The sequence below is a fragment of the Coregonus lavaretus genome (genome assembly GCF_964263955.1).
Source record: "Coregonus lavaretus genome assembly, chromosome: 21".
Taxonomy (NCBI): Eukaryota; Metazoa; Chordata; class Actinopteri; order Salmoniformes; family Salmonidae; genus Coregonus; species Coregonus lavaretus.
This window is the reverse complement of record NC_140008.1, coordinates 21,470,784-21,491,189: the sequence shown is the minus strand read 5'-3', so window position 1 is coordinate 21,491,189 and position 20,406 is coordinate 21,470,784. Positions and strand designations below refer to the sequence as shown.

Genomic DNA, 20,406 nt, shown 5'->3' with positions numbered 1-20,406 from the left:
TTTAAAAAAGCGAATATATGGTACTATTCAGTCTAATTGCAGTGTTGATGTAAATAATTGTGACTGAAAACACATTGAGATAATTTATTCCCATAGATTGTGAATGTACTCCAAGATTTTGCAGTATGAAGACTAACTGGACTTGAATGCTGCTTCATTTTTTGTGCTAAAAGTAATTTTAACTATTGAAAGAGAATTATTCTGTTTAGTTGGACAAATTTAGTGACACTTTATTATACTATTTATTTGCACATGCAAGTTTAATCCTTCCATTTCTTTTTATGTATTAACACAAAGACGTAATTGTTGAAGTGTATATATATATATATATATATATATATATATATATATATATACACTACCAGTCAAAGGTTTGGACACACCTACTCATTCGAGGGTTTTTCTTAATTTTGTTCTATTTTTTACATTGTAGAATAATAGTGAAGACATCAAAACTATGAAATAACAAATATGGAATCATGTAGTAACCAAAAAAGTGTTCAACAAATCAAAATATATTATATATTTGAGATTCTTCAAATAGCCACCCTTTGCCTTGATGACAGCTTTGCACACTCTTGGCATTCTCTCAACCAGCTTCATGAGGTAGTCACCTGGAATGCATTTCAATTAAGAGGTGTGCCTTCTTAAAAGTTAACTTGTGGAATTTCTTTCCTTTTAATGCGTTTGAGCCAATCAGTTGTGTTGTGACAAGGTAGGGGAGGTATACAGAAGATAGCCCTATTTGGTAAAAGACAAATCCATATTATATTAACCTTTATTTAACTAGGCAAGTCAGTTAAGAACAAATTCTTATTTACAATGGTGGCCTACCCTGGCCGAACCCGGACGAAGCTGAGCCAATTGTGCGCCGCCCTATGGGAGAACAGCTCAAATAAGCAAAGAGAAATGACAGTCCATCATTACTTTAAGACATGAAGGTCAGTCAATCTGGAACATTTCAAGAACTTTGAAAGTTTCTTCAAGTGCAGTCGCAAACACCATCAAGCGCTATGATGAAACTGGCTCTCATGAGGACCGCCACAGGAATAGAAGACCCAGAGTTACCTCTTCTGCAGACGATAAGTTCATTAGAGTTACCAGCCTCAGAAATTGCAACCCAACAAATTATTCACAGAGTTCAAGTAACAGACACATCTCAACATCAACTGTTTAGAGGAGACTGTGTGAATCAGGCCTTCATGATCGATTGCTGCAAAGAAACCACTACTAAAGGACACCAATAAGAAGAAGAGACTTGCTTAGGCCAAGAAACATGAGCAATGGACATTAGACCAGTGGAAATGTGTCCTTTGGTTTGGAATCCAAATTTGAGATTTTTGGTTCCAACCGCTGTGTCTTTGTGAGACGCGGTGTGGGTGAACGGATGATCTCCGCATGTGTAGTTCCCACTGTAAAGCATGGAGGAGGAGGTGTTATGGTGTGGGGGTGCTTTGCTGGTGACACCGTCTGTGATTTATTTAGAATTCAAGGCACACTTAACCAGCATGGCTACCACAGCATTCTGCAGCGATACGCCATCCCATCTGGTTTGGGCTTAGTGGGACTATCATTTGTTTTTCAACAGGACAATGACCCAACACACCTCCAGGCTGTGTAAGGGCTATTTGACCAAGAAGGAGAGTGATGGAGTGCTGCATCAGATGACCTGGCTTCCACAATCCCCTGACCTCAACCCAATTGAGATGGTTTGGGATGAGTCGGACCGCAGAGTGAAGGAAAAGCAGGCAACAAGTGCTCAGCATATGTGGGAACTCCTTCAAGTGTTGGAAAAGCATTCCAGGTGAAGCTGGTGGAGAGAATGCCAAGAGTGTGCAAAGCTGTCATCAAGGCAAAGGCTGGCTATTTGAAGAATCTCAAATATAAAATATATTTTGATTTGTTTAACACTTTTTTGGTTACTACATGATTCCATATGTGTTATTTCATAGTTTTGATGTCTTCACTACTATTCTACAATATAGAAAATCGTAAAAATAAAGAAATACCCTTGAATGAGTAGGTGTATCCAAACTTTTGACTGGTACTGTATATATATATATATGTGTGTATATATATGTGTGTATATACAATGGGGAGAACAAGTATTTGATACACTGCCGATTTTGCAGGTTTTCCTACTTACAAATCATGTAGAGGTCTGTAATTTTTATCATAGGTACACTTCAACTGCGAGAGACGGAATCTAAAACAAAAATCCAGAAAATCACATTGTATTATTTTTAAGTAATTAATTTGCATTTTATTGCATGACATAGGTATTTGATCACCTACCAACCAGTAAGAATTCCAGCTCTCACAGACCTGTTAGTTTTTCTTTAAGAAGTCCTCCTGTTCTCCACTCATTACCTGTATTAACTGCACCTGTTTGAACTCGTTACCTGTATAAAAGACACCTGTCCACACACTCAATGAAACAGACTCCAACCCCTCCACATTGGCCAAGACCAGAAAGCTGTGTAAGGACATCAGGGATAAAATTGTAGACCTGCACAAGGCTGGGATGGGCTACAGGACAATAGGCAAGCAGCTTGGTGAGAAGGCAACAACTGTTGGCGCAATTATTAGAAAATGGAAGAAGTTCAAGATGACGGTCAATCACCCTCGGTCTGGGGCTCCATGCAAGATCTCACCTCGTGGGGGATCAATGATCATGAGGAAGGTGAGGGAACAGCCCAGAACTACATAGCAGGACCTGGTCAATGACCTGAAGAGAGCTGGGACCACAGTCTCAAAGAAAACCATTAGTAACACACTACGCCGTCATGGATTAAAATCCTGCTGCGCACGCTAGTTCCCCCTGCTCAAGCCAGCTCATGTCCAGGCCCGTCTGAAGTTTGCCAATGACCATCTGGATGATCCAGAGGAGGAATGGGAGAAGGTCATGTGGTCTGATGAGACAAAAATAGAGCTTTTTGGTCTAAACTCCACTCGCCGTGTTTGGAGGAAGAAGAAGGATGAGTACAACCCCAAGAACACCATCCCAACCGTGAAGCATGGAAGTGGAAACATCATTCTTTGGGGATGCTTTTCTGCAAAGGGGACAGGACGACTGCACCGTATTGAGGGGAGGATGGATGGGGCCATGTATCGCAAGATCTTGGCCAACAACCTCCTTCCCTCAGTAAGAACATTGAAGATGGGTCGTGGCTGGGTCTTCCAGCATGACAACGACCCGAAACATACAGCCAGGGCAACTAAGGAGTGGCTCCGTAAGAAGCATCTCAAGGTCCTGGAGTGGCCTAGCCAGTCTCCAGACCTGAACCCAATAGAAAATCTTTGGAGGGAGCTGAAAGTCCATATTGCCCAGCGACAGCCCCGAAACCTGAAGGATCTGGAGAAGGTCTGTATGGAGGAGTGGGCCAAAATCCCTGCTGCAGAGTGTGCAAACCTGGTCAAGACCTACAGGAAACGTATGATCTCTGTAATTGCAAACAAAGGTTTCTGTACCAAATATTAAGTTCTGCTTTTCTGATGTATCAAATACTTATGTCATGCAATAAAATGCAAATTAATTACTTAAAAATCATGTGATTTTCTGGATTTTTGTTTTAGATTCCGTCTCTCACAGTTGAAGTGTACCTATGATAAAAAATTACAGACCTCTACATGCTTTGTAAGTAGGAAAACCTGCAAAATCGGCAGTGTATCAAATACTTGTTCTCCCCACTGTATATATATATATATATATATACAGTGAGGGAAAAAAGTATTTGATCCCCTGTTGATTGTGTACGTTTGCCCACTGACAAAGTCATGATCAGTCTATAATTTTAATGGTAGGTTTATTTGAACAGTGAGAGACAGAATAACAACAAATAAATCCAGAAAAACGCATGTCAAAAATGTTATAAATTGATTTGCATTTTAATGAGGGAAATAAGTATTTGACCCCTCTGCAAAACATGACTTAGTACTTGGTGGCAAAACCCTTGTTGGCAATCACAGAAGTCAGACATTTCTTGTAGTTGGCCACCAGGTCTGCACACATCTCAGGAGGGATTTTGTCCCACTCCTCTTTGCAGATCTTCTCCAAGTCATTAAGGTTTCGAGGCTGACGTTTGGCAACTCAAACCTTCAGGTCCCTCCACAGATTTTCTATGGGATTAAAGTCTGGAGACTGGCTAGGCCACTCCAGGACCTTAATGTGCTTCTTCTTGAGCCACTCCTTTGTTGCCTTGGCCGTGTGTTTTGGGTCATTGTCATGCTGGAATACCCATCCACGACCCATTTTCAATGCCCTGGCTGAGGAAGGAGGTTCTCACCCAAGATTTGACGGTACATGGCCCCGTCCATCATCCCTTCGATGCGTTGAAGTTGTCCTGTCCCCTTAGCAGAAAAGCACCCCCAAAGCATAATGTTTCCACCTCCATGTTTGACGGTAAGGATGGTGTTCTTTGGGTCATAGGCAGCATTCCTCCTCCAAACATGGCGAGTTGAGTTGATGCCAAAGAGCTCCATTTTGGTCTCATCTCACCACAACACTTTCACCCAGTTCTCCTCTGAATCATTCAGATGTTCATTGGCAAACTTCAGACGGCCCTGTATATGTGCTTTCTTGAGCAGGGGGACCTTGCGGGCGCTGCAGGATTTCAGTCCTTTACGGCGTAGTGTGTTACCAATTGTTTTCTTGGTGACTATGGTACCAGCTGCCTTGAGATCATTGACAAGATCCTCCCATGTAGTTCTGGGCTGATTCCTCACCGTTCTCATGATCATTGCAACTCCACGAGGTGAGATCTTGCATGGAGCCCCAGGCTGAGGGAGATTGACAGTTCTTTTGTGTTTCTTCCATTTGCGAATAATTGCACCAACTGTTCTCACCTTCTCACCAAGCTGCTTGGCGATGGTCTTGTAGCCCATTCCAGCCTTGTGTAGGTCTACAATCGTGTCCTTGACATCCTTGGAGAGCTCTTTGGTCTTGGCCATGGTGGAGAGTTTGGAATCTGATTGATTGATTGCTTCTGTGGACAGGTGTCTTTTATACAGGTAACAAGCTGAGATTAGGAGCACTCCCTTTAAGAGTGTGCTCCTAATCTCAGCTCGTTACCTGTATAAAAGACTCCCGGGAGCCAGAAATCTTTCTGATTGAGAGGGGGTCAAATACTTATTTCCCTCATTAAAATGCAAATAAATGTATAACATTTTTGACCAGCGTTTTTCTGGATTTTTTTGTTGTTATTCTGTCTCTCACTGTTCAAATAAACCTTCCATTAAAATTATAGACTGATCATTTCTTTGTCAGTGGGCAAACGTACAAAATCAGCAGGGGATCAAATACTTTTTTCCCTCACTGTATATATATATATATGTGTGTGTGGGGGGGGGTGGGGGGAGGTTAGAATGCATTCTGTACATATTTAAGATCCATTTTTATAAATAATATATAAAATTTAACAAAAAATGTTGTGCAGCAAATAACAGAGCCATTTTCGGCTTTGGATGTAAATTTTTTCAGTATGTAAGAAGTGTTTTGAATAATGTATGAAAGTCTATTGTACAAATAATAAAAATGTCACTATTGTTATTCTCATGGTCCTCTGTGGTCTTTATACTGTACAATCATCATATCAAAAACAGTATTTCCTTATTTATGAAGTTCCTACATTATGAAGTTTATTTGAACATATTTCATATAATGCAGTTGTATGTGTATGTTTATGAGATGTTTATATTTTAAGGCTGGTACATTCTCAATGCCCTCCACACTTCACTTCGCCACCACTAGGGGGTGATGTAACACGTGAAACTGTAGATAAAGAACATAGACAACACTAACAAAGGATCAAAGCACCAAACACACGGCTGCCATGTACACTTTTAATGTGGATGGATTTGAATCCATAGAGTTGTTCGAAAGCGACTGAAGACATATTACTTATTTTTTTTTAGGCTAAAAGGTACAGTAAACAATCAAATATACACTGAGTGTACAAAACATTAGGAACACCTTCCTAATATTGAGTTGCACCCCTTTTGCCCTCAGAACAGCCTCAATTCGTCGGGGCATGGACTCTACTAGGTGTTGAAAGCATTCCACAGGGATGCTGGCCCATGTTGACTCCAATGCTTCCCACAGTTGTGTCAAGCTGGCGGGATGTCCTTTGGGTGGTGGACCATTCTTGACACATGGGAAACTGTTGAACGTGAAAAACCCAGCAGCATTGCAGTTCTTGACACACTCAAACCACCTGCCACCTACTACTATACCCTGTTCAAAAGGCACTTATCTTTTTTTCTTGCCCATTCACCCTCTGAATGGCATACATACACAATCCATGTCTCAATTGTCTCAAGGCTTAAAATTCCTTCTTTAACCTGTCTCCTCCCCTTCATCTACACTGATTAAAGTGGATTTAACAAGTGACTTCAATAAGGGATCATAGCGTTCACCTGGATTCACCTGGTCAGTCTATGTCATGGAAAGAGCAGGTTTTCCTAATTTGTACACTCAGTGTATCTCCACAGTGTCATTCGACATTAATTATTGAGAGTTATAGAACATTTAAAAAGTCTGTCTGGATCTGAGTATCAAACAGGTCAAGGAAAATCAGTAGAATTTCATCAGATTATCTTGCAATAACCATACATTCAGAAGTAAACCCATGCATTATGTTATGAAACATTGAATGCAAAACTTTCCAAAATAATAAGCTTGCTAGTACACATTTTGTTGAAAAATATCACATTTTTTTCTCTCCATATATTGAGAAAAAGAACCCACAATAAGACAGGCTTTTCAGTTTGGAATGCCATGAAATATTGCTATTGGTTGATGATCTTGTAAACAATATTACAGCAGCGTCTCCCTGTAGTAGTCGTTCATATTGTATATCTTAAATCAAACAACAAGATAAGTTACGCTTCAAATCATAGGCTCCAATGTCATGAACATTTACAGAACAATTGCAGTAAGTTTCAAGGCAAATATCAAACTGATTAATCATCAAATTCTATTTTCTCACCTATCTCATCTTGAGTGTTGTAGCCTTTAATGCAATTCACTATGTAGGGATCCTGCTTGGTAGGAACTCTAGGACATCATCAGTTCCTCTGGCTACGATGGCTGCTCAGGGGTTGCGTAAAGGATTTCCATCCAGCATGAGGGCCCTGAGGAGAATACAAGGGAGAAATGAGTGAGAGACCAGATTCAAGCCAGCTTAAAAGATTGATATACAACAAGTACATACTTCTCTCTGGACAACAACAGCTCAGACAAAATCACAACTACAGTATATGGATCACTTTAATTGGATGTCCTAAAGCTCATACTTTTTCTGATTGCTATTCAACATCACACCTGACCCAAATATAGTGTCCCCTAAACCCAGTGTCACATCCTGGTACCTACCCCAGGCTGGTGCAGTTGCCGAGTTCAGGTGGCACCTGCATGATGTCATTGTTCTGCAGGTCCAGAGTGGAAAGCTTGTCCAGAGCTTTAAGCTGCAGTGGGTCGATGGCTCCCACCTTGTTGCTACTGATCAAAATGGTCTCCAGGGTAGGAACCTGGTACAGCACTTCCGGGAACAACTTAAACCTGTCAAAATATGACATGTCAAATGAATCATCAGTATTACCAATTATCTGTGAACAGCACGATGATTACATCCCTTTAATGTAAGCATTTCATTATACTGTTTTACACCTGCTATATCCTGTGCACGTGATAAATAAACGTTGAAACCATTAAGATCTGAGTGCTTACATGGTGAATGACAGTGTCACGACTTCGGACGAGGCTGCCTCCCCTCCTTGTTCGGGCAGGCTTCAGCGTTCGTCGTCACCGGAGTACTAACCACTGCCGCCCCAATCATCATCACAATTGTCTTGTCTCGTTATCACACACACCTGGTTCTAATCCCCTAATTCGTCTGTGTATAAGTGTTCCCTCTGCCCCCTTGTCCTTGTGGGTGATTGTTTATTGTGAAGGTTAGTGAAGCTCGGTGGAGCTCGTGTATATTGTTAGACGGGAGTATTTTCCTGTGTGCCTTGTATTTTCCAGTGCACCTGTTTTGTGCCCTGGAGTATGTTTGACGCAGTTCTGCATAAACATGTATTTTGCGGATTAAAGCCTGTTATTCTGTGATTTACCCTCCTGCGCCTGACTCCTTCAACACCACCTCATCACAGAATCACCCACCCGAATATGGAGTCAACGGGAGAAGAGTGCATGCCTGGAGTCATGGCACGGGTCCAGGATCATTCCACGATGCTGGCCAGCTTGGGGGAAGCGATGGATCGGGTCCTTCAGGTCGTCCAACGCCTGGAGAGGAGAGAACCCGATCTGTCGAGACCAGCTGGCCAACCGCATCCAGCCACCTACACCCCAGCACCCGGAGGGATCCAGATATCCCGACCACGGGCGTTTGATGGGACGACGTGCCAGGGATTCCTCCTCCAATTGGAGATTTACTTCGCCAGCTTCAGGCCGGAACCATCGGAGCAGGAGAAGGTGTCCGTCCTCGTTTCCTGCCTCTGTGGGAAACCCCTGGAGTGGGCCAATGCGGTGTGGAACGAAGGAGGAGCTGCGCTGGAGGACTACAGGGAGTTCGCTCGCCTCTTTCGGGTGGTCTTCGATCACCTGCCCGAGGGTAGAGAGGCGGGTGAGCGACTGGTCCATCTGAGGCAGGGGACGAGGACCACGCAGGACTTCGCGTTGGAGTTTTGGACGCTGGCAGCGGGGTCCGGGTGGAACGAGCAGGCCCTAATTGACCATTTCCGGTGCCATCTGTGGGAGGACGTCCGACGGGAGCTAGCCTGCCGAGACACCATGTTGTCCTTCAACAGACTGGTGGACATGACCATTCGTTTGGACAACCTGCTGGCAGCCAGAGGACGTCCTGGTAGGGGTCTGCCCGTTTCCACCCCGGACGACTCGGATTCTGAGCCGATGGAGCTGGGTGGAGCCGCCGGCCGAGAGAGCGGAGGAGGACAGCGACAGTGCCACTCTAGTGGTACGAAGGGACAATACACTACACGTCGTAGTCAACATTCTTTTGGGCCGGGAGGTGGCAGGCAGGGCACTCACGCATCACCCCAGGTATTGAACACCCACACTTGTTCAGAGCCCTCTGCTGTGCACTGTACCCTACCTATTCCCTTTCCCGATCTCATGGTAGTTCTCCAGTGTAAGGCGCTAGTTGGGAACTTAATGGGCAGGGCATTCACACGCCATCAAGTCCTCTGTAGCTCAGCTGGTAGAGCACGGCGCTTGTAACGCCAAGGTAGTGGGTTCGATCCCCGGGACCACCCATACACAAAAAATATATATTATGCACGCACGACTGTAAGTCGCTTTGGATAAAAGCATCTGCTAAATGGCATATTATTATTATTATTATTATTATAACATTGGTTCCCCTATCCATTCCACTCCCCATCAGAGCACTCGATAGTCGACCAATAGGGTCCAGGTTTGTTACGGAAGTCACGATACCTGTCACCATAATCACCCAGGAGACTCATTTTGAGCAGTTTATTTTTTCGATTATTGAATCTCCTGCTTTCCCTGTGGTATTAGGTATCCCTTGGATAGCACTCCACAACCCCACCTTCTCATGGCCGCAGAGGGCTCTCACGGGGTGGTCGTGAGATTGTCAGGGTAGGTGTCTAGATGTTTCCGTTGGTGCAACCACGGTAGAAAGTCCAGACAGTACCTACACCGTGCGCATTCCCCCTGAATACCTCGATCTGGCGCAAGCATTCTCTAAAACGCAGGCAACTAAATTACCACCTCATCGGGCGGGGGATTGCGAGATAAACCTCCGGGTAGACGCTGTACCTCCCAGGAGTCATATATACCCCCTTTCACAGGCTGAAACGGTGGCTATGGAAACCTATGTCACCGAGTCCCTGCGCCAGGGGTATATACGTCCCTCCACTTCACCCGCCTCCTCGAGTTTCTTCTTTGTGAAGAAGAAGGACGGAGGTCTGCGCCCGTGCATTGATTATTGACCACTGAACAGGGAGACGATAAGATTTAGTTATCCTCTCCCCCTCAGTCCTTCGGTGATTGAATCAATGCATGGAGCGCGCTTCTTCACCAAATTAAATCTCAGGAGTGCGTACAACCTGGTGCGTATCCAAGAGGGCGATGAGTGGAAGACAGCATTCAGCACAACCACAGGGCATTATGAATACCTGGTGATGCCCTATGGTTTGATGAATGCTCCCTCAGTTTTCCATTCCTTTGTGAATGAGGTGTTTCGGGACATGCTTGGTCGTGGTGTAGTGGTCTACATCGATGACATCCTGGTGTATTCCGCTACGCGCGCCGAGCATGTGTCCCTGGTTCGCAAGGTGCTGGCCCGACTGTTGGAAAATGACCTTTATGCTAAGGCAGAGAAGTGTATGTTTTTCCAGCAGTCCGTCTCCTTCCTTTTATACCGCATTTCCACCACAGGTGTGGAGATGGAGGGAGATCGCATTTCAGCCGTGCGTAATTGGCAGACTCCAATCACGGTTAAGGAGGTGCAGCGCTTCCTTTGCTTTGCCAACTACTATCGGAGGTTTATCCGGGGCTTTGGCAAGGTCGCAGCTCCCATTACCTCCCTGTTGAAGGGTGGGCCGTCCCGGCTCCGCTGGTCTGCTGAGGCTGACCTTCAACAAACTGTGTGGTCTGTTCACCTCAGCCCCAGTACTGGCCCACCCCGATTCATCACTAACGTTCGTAGTGGAGGTGGATGCGTCCGAGGTTGGGATAGGAGCTGTCCTGTCTCAACGCTCAGGTACGTCACCCAAACTCCGCCCCTTAGCCTTCTTCTCTAAGAAGCTCAGCCCGTCGGAGCAGAACTACGACGTTGGTGATCGGGAGCTGTTGGCTGTTGTCCGAGCCTTGACCGTAGAGTTGAAATATATATGGCAAATAGAAATCCTATATGGATGGTGTTAAAAGATAGATGGGAGGTGTTGAATGGAATTGAAGGATGGGACTAATAACAACCAACAACAAATAATAACAAGATAACTAATAATGTAAGCATACTGTGTCCATAATAAGTATATAGGTTGTAGATTGGGAGCTTTTGTGAAAGAGAAAGAGCACAGTTAGAAAGATATGGCATATAGAAGCAAACCGGATGGACATCATGAAAATGATCGGAGAGGTTGAGAGTAGAGGAATTTCAAGAGAAAAAACAAACAAAATATAATTATTGTAAAATTGACTGTGTCCATAAAATGTAGATAGTAGGTATAAGCTGGAAGTAGAGGCCTAAGCATTGTTGTTCACTAGTTTACTCCAAGTAGGGAAAGGGAGGTGGGGTTGGAAAGTAATAAAGGGGAATATATATATTTGTTTAAAGGATATGTATTCGTATATATGTATGTATGTATGTGTGTATGTATGTGTGTATGTGTGTATATATATGTGTATATATATATATGTATATGTATGTGTATGTATGTATGTGTATATATATACACTGCTCAAAAAAATAAAGGGAACACTTAAACAACACAATGTAACTCCAAGTCAATCACACTTCTGTGAAATCAAACTGTCCACTTAGGAAGCAACACTGATTGACAATACATTTCACATGCTGTTGTGCAAATGGAATAGACAACAGGTGAAAATTATAGGCAATTAGCAAGACACCCCCAATAAAGGACTTGTTTTGCAGGTGGTGACCACAGACCACTTCTCAGTTCCTATGCTTCCTGGCTGATGTTTTGGTCACTTTTGAATGCTGGCGGTGCTTTCACTCTAGTGGTAGCATGAGACGGAGTCTACAACCCACACAAGTGGCTCAGGTAGTGCAGCTCATCCAGGATGGCACATCAATGCGAGCTGTGGCAAGAAGGTTTGCTGTGTCTGTCAGCGTAGTGTCCAGAGCATGGAGGCGCTACCAGGAGACAGGCCAATACATCAGGAGACGTGGAGGAGGCCGTAGGAGGGCAACAACCCAGCAGCAGGACTGCTACCTCCGCCTTTGTGCAAGGAGGAGCAGGAGGAGCACTGCCAGAGCCCTGCAAAATGACCTCCAGCAGGCCACAAATGTGCATGTGTCTGCTCAAAAGGTCAGAAACAGACTCCATGAGGGTGGTATGAGGGCCCGACATCCACAGGCGGGGGTTGTGCTTACAGCCCAACACCGTGCAGGACGTTTGGCATTTGCCAGAGAACACCAAGATTGGCAAATTCGCCACTGGCGCCCTATGCTCTTCACAGATGAAAGCAGGTTCACACTGAGCACGTGACAGACGTGACAGAGTCTGGAGACGCCGTGGAGAACGTTCTGCTGCCTGCAACATCCTCCAGCATGACCGGTTTGGCGGTGGGTCAGTCATGGTGTGGGGTGGCATTTCTTTGGGGGGCCGCACAGCCCTCCATGTGCTCGCCAGAGGTAGCCTGACTGCCATTAGGTACCGAGATGAGATCCTCAGACCCCTTGTGAGACCATATGCTGGTGCGGTTGGCCCTGGGTTCCTCCTAATGCAAGACAATGCTAGACCTCATGTGGCTGGAGTGTGTCAGCAGTTCCTGCAAGAGGAAGGCATTGATGCTATGGACTGGCCCGCCCGTTCCCCAGACCTGAATCCAATTGAGCACATCTGGGACATCATGTCTCGCTCCATCCACCAATGCCACGTTGCACCACAGACTGTCCAGGAGTTGGCGGATGCCTTAGTCCAGGTCTGGGAGGAGATCCCTCAGGAGACCATCCGCCACCTCATCAGGAGCATGCCCAGGCATTGTCGGGAGGTCATACAGGCACGTGGAGGCCACACACACTACTGAGCCTCATTTTGACTTGTTTTAAGGACATTACATCAAAGTTGGATCAGCCTGTAGTGTGGTTTTCCACGTTAATTTTGAGGGTGACTCCAAATCCAGACCTCCATGGGTTGATACATTTGATTTCCATTGATTATTTTTGTGTGATTTTGTTGTCAGCACATTCAACTATGTAAAGAAAAAAGTATTTAATTAGATTATTTCATTCATTCAGATCTAGGATGTGTTATTTTAGTGTTCCCTTTATTTTTTTGAGCAGTATATATATAAAAAAAACATGGGGAATTGGAAGTGATGCAGACAACTACATTGATGGAAGTTACAATCTATCTGCAATATTAAGCTGATCTACCCCCCCCCCCCAAAAAAAATAAATAAATAAAATAACTGTGGGGTCTGTTCACCTCAGCCCCAGTACTGGCCCACCCCGATTCATCACTAACGTTCATAGTGGAGGTGGATGCGTCTGAGGTTGGGATAGGAGCTGTCCTGTCTCAACGCTCGGGTACGCCACCCAAGCTCCGCCCCAGTGCCTTCTTCTCTAAGAAGCTCAGCCCGTCGGAGCAGAACTACGACGTTGGTGATCGGGAGCTGTTGGCTGTTGTCCGAGCCTTGACCGTGTGGAGGCATTGGCTCGAAGGGGCGAAACACCCTTTCCTCGTCTGGACGGACCACCGTAACCTGGAGTAAATCCGGGCAGCGAGGAGGCTGAATCCTCGCCAGGCCAGGTGGGCCCTATTCTTCACCCGGTTTGATTTTACACTACCATACATTCCGGGTACGAAGAACGTGAAGGCAGACGCACTGTCCCAGCTGTATGACACAGAAGAGAGGCCCAGAGACAACACCCCCATACTCCCGGCCTCTAGCATTGTGGCGCCAGTAGTATGGGCGATGGACGCGGATATAGAGCAGGCATTACGCACAGATCCATCTCCACCGCAGTGTCCAGCTGGGCTGCGGTACGTGCCTGCTCTTATCCGGATCGTCTGATCTTCTGGGCACACACGTCACCCTCCTCTGGTCACCCAGGTATCGGCCGTACAGTACGCTGCTTGAGCGGAAAGTACTGGTAGCCTACCTTGGCTAAGGACGTGAGGGTGTACGTCTCTTCCTGCTCGGTGTGCGCCCAGAGTAAGGCACCTAGGCACCTCCCAACAACGACCATGGTCTCATCTTAGTATTGATTTTCTGACTGATCTTCCCCTCTCCCAAGGTAACACCACCATCCTGGTCGTTGTGGACCGCTTATCCAAGTCCTGCCGCCTCCTTCCTCTGCCCAGTCTCCCCACGGCCCTGCAGACTGCGGAGGCCCTGTTTACTCACCTCTTCCAGCACTACGGGGTGCCAGAGGATATCGTGTCCAACCGAGGTCCCCAGTTCATGTCCAAGGTTTGGAAGGCGTTCATGGAACGTCTGGGGGTCTCGGTCAGCCTGACCTCTGGGTTCCACCCCGAATCAAATGGACAGGTGGAACGAGTAAATCAGGATGTGGGTAGGTTCCTTCGGTCCTACTGCCAGGACCGGCCGGAGGAGTGGTCGGTGTTCTTGCCATGGGCAGAATATGCCCAGAACTGTCACGACTTCGTCCGAGGCTGCCTGCCCTCCTTGTTCGGGCAGGCTTCGGCGTTCGTCGTCACCGGAGTACTAACCACTGCTGCCCCAATCATCATCACAATTGTCTTGTCTCGTTATCACACACACCTGGTTCTAATCTCCTAATTGTCCGTGTATAAGTGTTCCCTCTGCCCCCTTGACCCAGATTGTTTATTGTGAAGGTTAGTGGAGCTCGTGTATTTTGTTCGACGGGAGTATTTTCCTGTGTGCCTTGTATTTTCCAGTATACCTGTTTTGTGCCCTGGAGTGTGTTTGACGCAGTTCTGCGTAAACCTGTATTTTGCGGATTAAAACCTGTTATTCTGTGATTTACCCTCCTGCGCCTGACTCCTTCAACACCACCTCATCACAGACAGTTAACAGCGATATCAGAAGATTGTTTCTTAGGTAAAAGGATACAAAAAAAAAACATATTACAAAATGTTCACATGCACCAATGTACCATCTTTAGCGAACATGTTCCAATTTAAGAACAGGTTCAAAACAATGCCCCCACCAGAAATCTACACCACAGGGTCTAAAAAAGGTTTAGCCTCTCGCTTCACTGAACTCCGCTACGGAAACACTACTTTTATTTGGAAAGACAAGCCCTTTAGATATTTGTGCCGTAGAGGTAATAGTTGTGCTGTGGAGGCTGATTGTCAGTGTTCATGTACCTGAGGCCTATGTTTGCCAGTTGCTGGAGCATGCAGAACTCCAGGGGGAGGCTGGTCAGCTTGTTGAAGTCCAGTCCTTCATCTCCACAACCGTGAAGACCAAGCAGAGGCTCCCTCAAACACATCCAACAATATCATCACAACAGTCCTAGCTGACATTCTCTATCAACAATAGCATTTTCAACTGTGGTGACTTTTTGGAGTGGTGTGATTCTTATCACACTGTGTGTGTTTTTCCTCCAGAGGACTGGACTGTGGTGTGAAGTCACTGATATAAGCAGAGTACCTGGGAGGCACTGCAGCCGGCTGGTTCTTCCTGAAGTTGACACTGGCGACGGGCTCACTGCCCATAGCATTAAACACGTCATCAGGAACACACAACGCCTGCTTGTCACTGGGACCAGGGTCGCACACACAAAACAACAGTTTACTGACAACACTTCATTACATCACAACTATGCTCAAAGTGTGACTAAGCAATGCTATGGAATTGCAGTATAATTTTGTGGTAGAACGTTTGAGGAGTTTTTAACTTTCCTAAAATGTGTTAAAAACAGAGCTTCAAACACGACACAAAACAATAGTTGATACACACCTGTAGTCCAATGTCTTCAGTGTTTTAATGGCGTACACGTTGATCTTTGCTTGACTGGGTAGAGTCATGGCAGTGTCAGGATCATCTCCGTTGCCATATGGATCCTCTTTCGATCAATATGACGAAAAAAAATCTGTCCAATGATACGAGAGTCTAGTAAATCAATTGTGGCCTCTCCACATAACCTTGCAAAGTAAATAAAATGGTATATTCACTGATTATGAGAATGGGTCCTTCTGCATAGACAGAAAAAGACTGTGAAACATCCTTGTACCTTTTATTTGACCCCTCAAGTATTTCAGCATTTCATTGGTTCCTTTCTGTGAAGGAGACAAAAATCATCAGATCACAGAGTCTGAATTGGCTACATTGAAACTCTACATTGAGGTTCATTGAGGTTGTACTGTATTGGTAAAACAAGCAGGACTTTGTATGTATTTAGACATTGATGACAAGTAGCTTTGAGAAGGTAATGAGATGTCATCCTTACTAAGTCACAGTCAGCAGGTCTCTGTGGATGCGTCTCAGAGGGTTGCCCTCCAGGGTCAGGATCTTCAGCTTGGACAGGAGGCCAAGGGCAGCTGGCAGACTGGTTCACACATACAAGGAAGACATACAGTAGCACATTAACAACACTCAATGAGAGCTCCAGGCAGTTAAACATTACACAGGAAGGACATTTTGGGGTGTTTTGACTTGTTAGTGTTGTTGATATTTAATTTGTTGTTATTTGTGCTATGTATAAATGTGTTATGTGCACAGGTGAAAGAGTATAGAATGCACTGAGGAGAGACCAGGGGAGATCAGATCAGGCAAACTTACCTGCTGATGTCATTGTTGATTAGGTCTAGGCGCTCCAGGCCATGGAGTTCTGTGATTTCCTCAGGGACACTCTTTACCTTGTTATCCCTCAGCTCCAATACACTCAGAGTGTTCAGGTGTTTCACATGCTCTGCCTCCAGCACCTCAATCTGGTTATTACCCACTGGGCACACACTAGTTGAGTCAACGTTGTTTCCATGTCAATTCAATGAAATGACGTTGAACCAACACGAAATAGACGTTTAATTGACGTCTGTGCCCAGTGGGTACCAACATGCAGCTCCTACCAGACAGGTGATATAAAGCTGTCAGATATTGCATAGGCCACTTATTAATTTACAAATAATTCATACAAGTGATCTCATTGTGATTCAAAAGCTCTTCATCAAAGGAAATCTGACCATCAGTATCCTCATCTTGAGCCTTGAGGAGGACAGTTCAGGAAGAAAGAGCAGTTTGTTTTGACTCAGACAGAGCTGGTCTAGAGACAAGATGGGAGGTATGCTCTCAAGCTGGTTATGTGTGCAGTCCAGCAGTCTCAAATCTGTGGAGGCATTCATACAGGATGTTATGCTTCAGCCATATTTATGACAAGACATTTCTAACCGGCAGACAATACATAGAAAGACTAAACAACTTAGAAAGCAAAAACTTGCTGACTTGAAAATGTCTGTCTAGCAATGATCAACAACCAACTTGACAGACCTTGATGAATTGTATATTCCAGGTGTGCAAAGCTCTTAGACTTACCCAGATAGACTCATGTGTAATCACTGACAAAGGTGATTCTGAAATGTATAGACTCATGGGTGTGAATACTTACCTAAATTAGATATTTATATTTTTCATTTTCAATCAATTTGCAAGAATTTCTAGAAACATGTTTTTTTCACTTTGTCATTATGGGGTATTGTGTGTAGATGGGTGAGAAAAAAATATATTTAATCCATTTTGAATTCAGGCTGTAACAAAACAAAATGTGGAATAAGTCAAGGGGTATGAGTAATTTCCGAAGGCACTGTACAAGTTTCAAGTTTTATTCGTCATATGTACGGGATACACATGGTATACATTGTCCAACAAATTGCTTACTTGCAGGTCCCTTCTCGACAATGCAAACAACAATAAGAAACTGAGCAGTATAATAAGAGTCTGGTAGCTCCCTCACGACGCCAGGACAGCGGAGTCACTCACCACCTTCCGGAGACATTTGAAACCCCACCTCTTTAAGGAATACCTGGGATAGGATAAAGTCATCCTTCTACTACCCCCCCCCCCCCTAAAAAAAAAAAAAAAAAAAAAAAAGATGTTGTAAAGTGGTTATCCCACTGGCTATAGGGTGAATGCACCTATTTGTAAGTCGCTCTGGATAAGAGCGTCTGCTAAATGACGTAAATGTAATGTAAATGTAGCAGCAGTTGTGATGTGTGTGTAGCATGAATGTATACAGTGTGTGTGTGTGTGTGTGTATGTCTGTGTGGGTGTGTGCATGAGGGAGTGCAGGTGTGCTAAGGTGCAGAGAATCAGAGCAGGTGGTCAGTCCAGTTCAAGCGTTCATCAGTCTGATGACTTGTGGACAGAAACAGTCTCTGAGCCTGTTGGTATCAGACCTCTTGCTCCGATACCATCTGCCCGACGATAAGGGAGACAACAGCTTGTGGCTGGGGTGTGTGGGGTCCTTGATGATGCTGCATGCCTTCCTCAGGCACTGTTTCAAGTAAATGTCCTGGATGGGTGGGAGCACGGTCCCAGTGATGTACTGGGCCGTCTTCGCCACCCACTGGAAGGCCTTGCGGTCATGGACGGTGCATTTCCCATATCAGGCCGTGATGCAACTGGACAGAATGCTCTTGATGGTGCAGCGGTAGTATTTGGAGAGGATCCGGGGCGGCATGCAGAATTTCTTCAGCCGCCTTAGGAAGTAGAGACGCTGTTGCGCCATCTTGACAAGAGTGGTGGTGTTGTTGGTCCATGACAAGTCCTCGGTGAATGCGGACGCAGAGGAACTTAAAACTTGTGACTCCCTCTACTGCAGTCCCGTTGATGTGGATCGGGGCATGTTCCCTCCTCTGCTGCCTGAAGTCAACAATTAACTCCTTAGTTTTGCTGAAGTTGAGAGACAGGTTGTTGTCATGACACCACAATGCCAGTTCACTTACCTCATAGACTCTACGCACACATCCACACCCACATCACCATATTCGGTGCTGTTGCTATTTATTATATTGATCCTGCTGCTCAGTCACTTTATTAACCCTGATTACACAACTGCAACCAGTATCCCTTTCATTTACTGGTACTGATATTGATCTTGTGTAAATTCTTGTGTGTATTTATTTTATTCTCATGTGTACTTTTTTATTTCTTGTGTGCATTTATTTTATACGACATCTTTGAGGAGCTTTCAAGCAAGCATTTTACTATACTGTTTACACCTGTTGTATCCTGTGCATGGGATAAATAAACTTTGATAAAGGACACCAGTATCTTTGTTGTGACTGGGTATACCATCCAAAGTGTAATGAATAACTTCACCATGCTCAAAGGGATATTCAATGTTTGCTTTTTTTCTACCAATAGATGCCCTTTTTTGTGAGTCCATCCAACTTATTATGTGACTTGTTAAGTAAATTTTTACTCCTGAACTTATTTAGGCTTGCCATAACAAAGGGGTTGAATACTTATTGACTCAAGACATTTCAGCTTTTCATTTTTTATGAATTTGTAAACATTTCTAAATACAGTGCATTCGGAAAGTATTCAGATCACTTGACTTCTTCCATATTTTGTTACGTTACAACCTTATTTTAAAATTGATGAAATTTTCCTCAACAATCCAGACACAATACCCCATATTGACAAAGCAAAAACAGGTTTTTAGAATTTTTTGCAAAATAAATAAATAATAATAACTTCAGTCATTTAAGAATGATGGAGGCAACTGTGTTCTTGGGGACCTTCAATGCTGCAGACATTTTTTGGTACCCTTCCCCAGATCTGTGCCTCGACACATTCCTGTCTCGGAGCTCTACGGACAATTCCTTCGACCTCATGGCTTAGATTGATGAAAAAAAAATATATATTTAATCAATTTTAGAATAAGGCTGTAACGTAACAAAATGTGGAAAAAGTCAAGTGGTCTGAATACTTTCCGAATGTACTGTATATAATTCCCCTTTGACATTATGGGGTACTGTGTGTAGGCCAGTGACACAAAATCGCAATTTAATCTATTTTAAATTCAGGCTGTAACACAACAAAATGTGGAAAAATTCAAGGGGTGTGAATAATTTCTGACGTCACTGTATATCAGTTATGCTGTGCGAGCTTTTGTGCTAAACTCATTATGGTGTTTCAGGTGACAAGCATATGGTCATGTAGCAGCAGTGTTTAGGAAGAAGATCCAGTCCAGTTGGTGGCGGTAATGCAACATATTGGACGCCAACCGCTGTTAAACCTCACCGAAGAAGATTAAGAATACTGTATAGCTTCATTGTTTTTCACAACACAAAGCTTCTGGTATGTTCAATCCTGTTTAATAGGAGATGCTTGTAATTGTCCACTTAACTTCCTTAGGGTTGGTTGCTCCATGCCAACTCTTTTACCTAATTTTGTGTGAGGTATTGAGTTTCTTAAAGCTAGAATCCTTAGTTGCTTCATCCATTTCTGGACTTATATTCTTCAAGAATCAATGGGTATAAGTCCAGAAATGCCTCATGAGCTTAGTTCAACTGTCGTACCCCATCAGAACCCAAAATATACATTTGTTTTACTCCAATGTTTGTAAACAATGTATACAGTGTAAACAAACTCTGTACAGCCTCAAAACATGGTTAAAATTCTACATTTAACCTTTGTTTAACTAGGCAAGTCAGTTAAGAACAAATTCTTATTTACAATGATCGCCTACACCGGCCAAACCCGGACGACGCTGGGCCAATTGTGCGCCGCCCTAT

The 20,406-nt window shown here is 44.4% G+C and overlaps 1 pseudogene across 1 annotated transcript; it reads right to left on the bottom strand.

The window, feature by feature from the left end:
- Positions 1–7,025: 7,025 nt before the first annotated feature.
- On the bottom strand, positions 7,026–17,010 carry LOC311149116 (leucine-rich repeat-containing protein 40-like; annotated as a pseudogene). The gene is made up of 9 exons: positions 16,868–17,010; positions 16,451–16,624; positions 16,127–16,217; positions 15,903–15,948; positions 15,629–15,734; positions 15,303–15,427; positions 15,034–15,109; positions 7,373–7,558; positions 7,026–7,131 (listed from the first exon to the last, which is right to left on the bottom strand). The product of its transcript is annotated as a leucine-rich repeat-containing protein 40-like (transcript).
- Between the last annotated feature and the right edge of the window lie 3,396 nt (positions 17,011–20,406).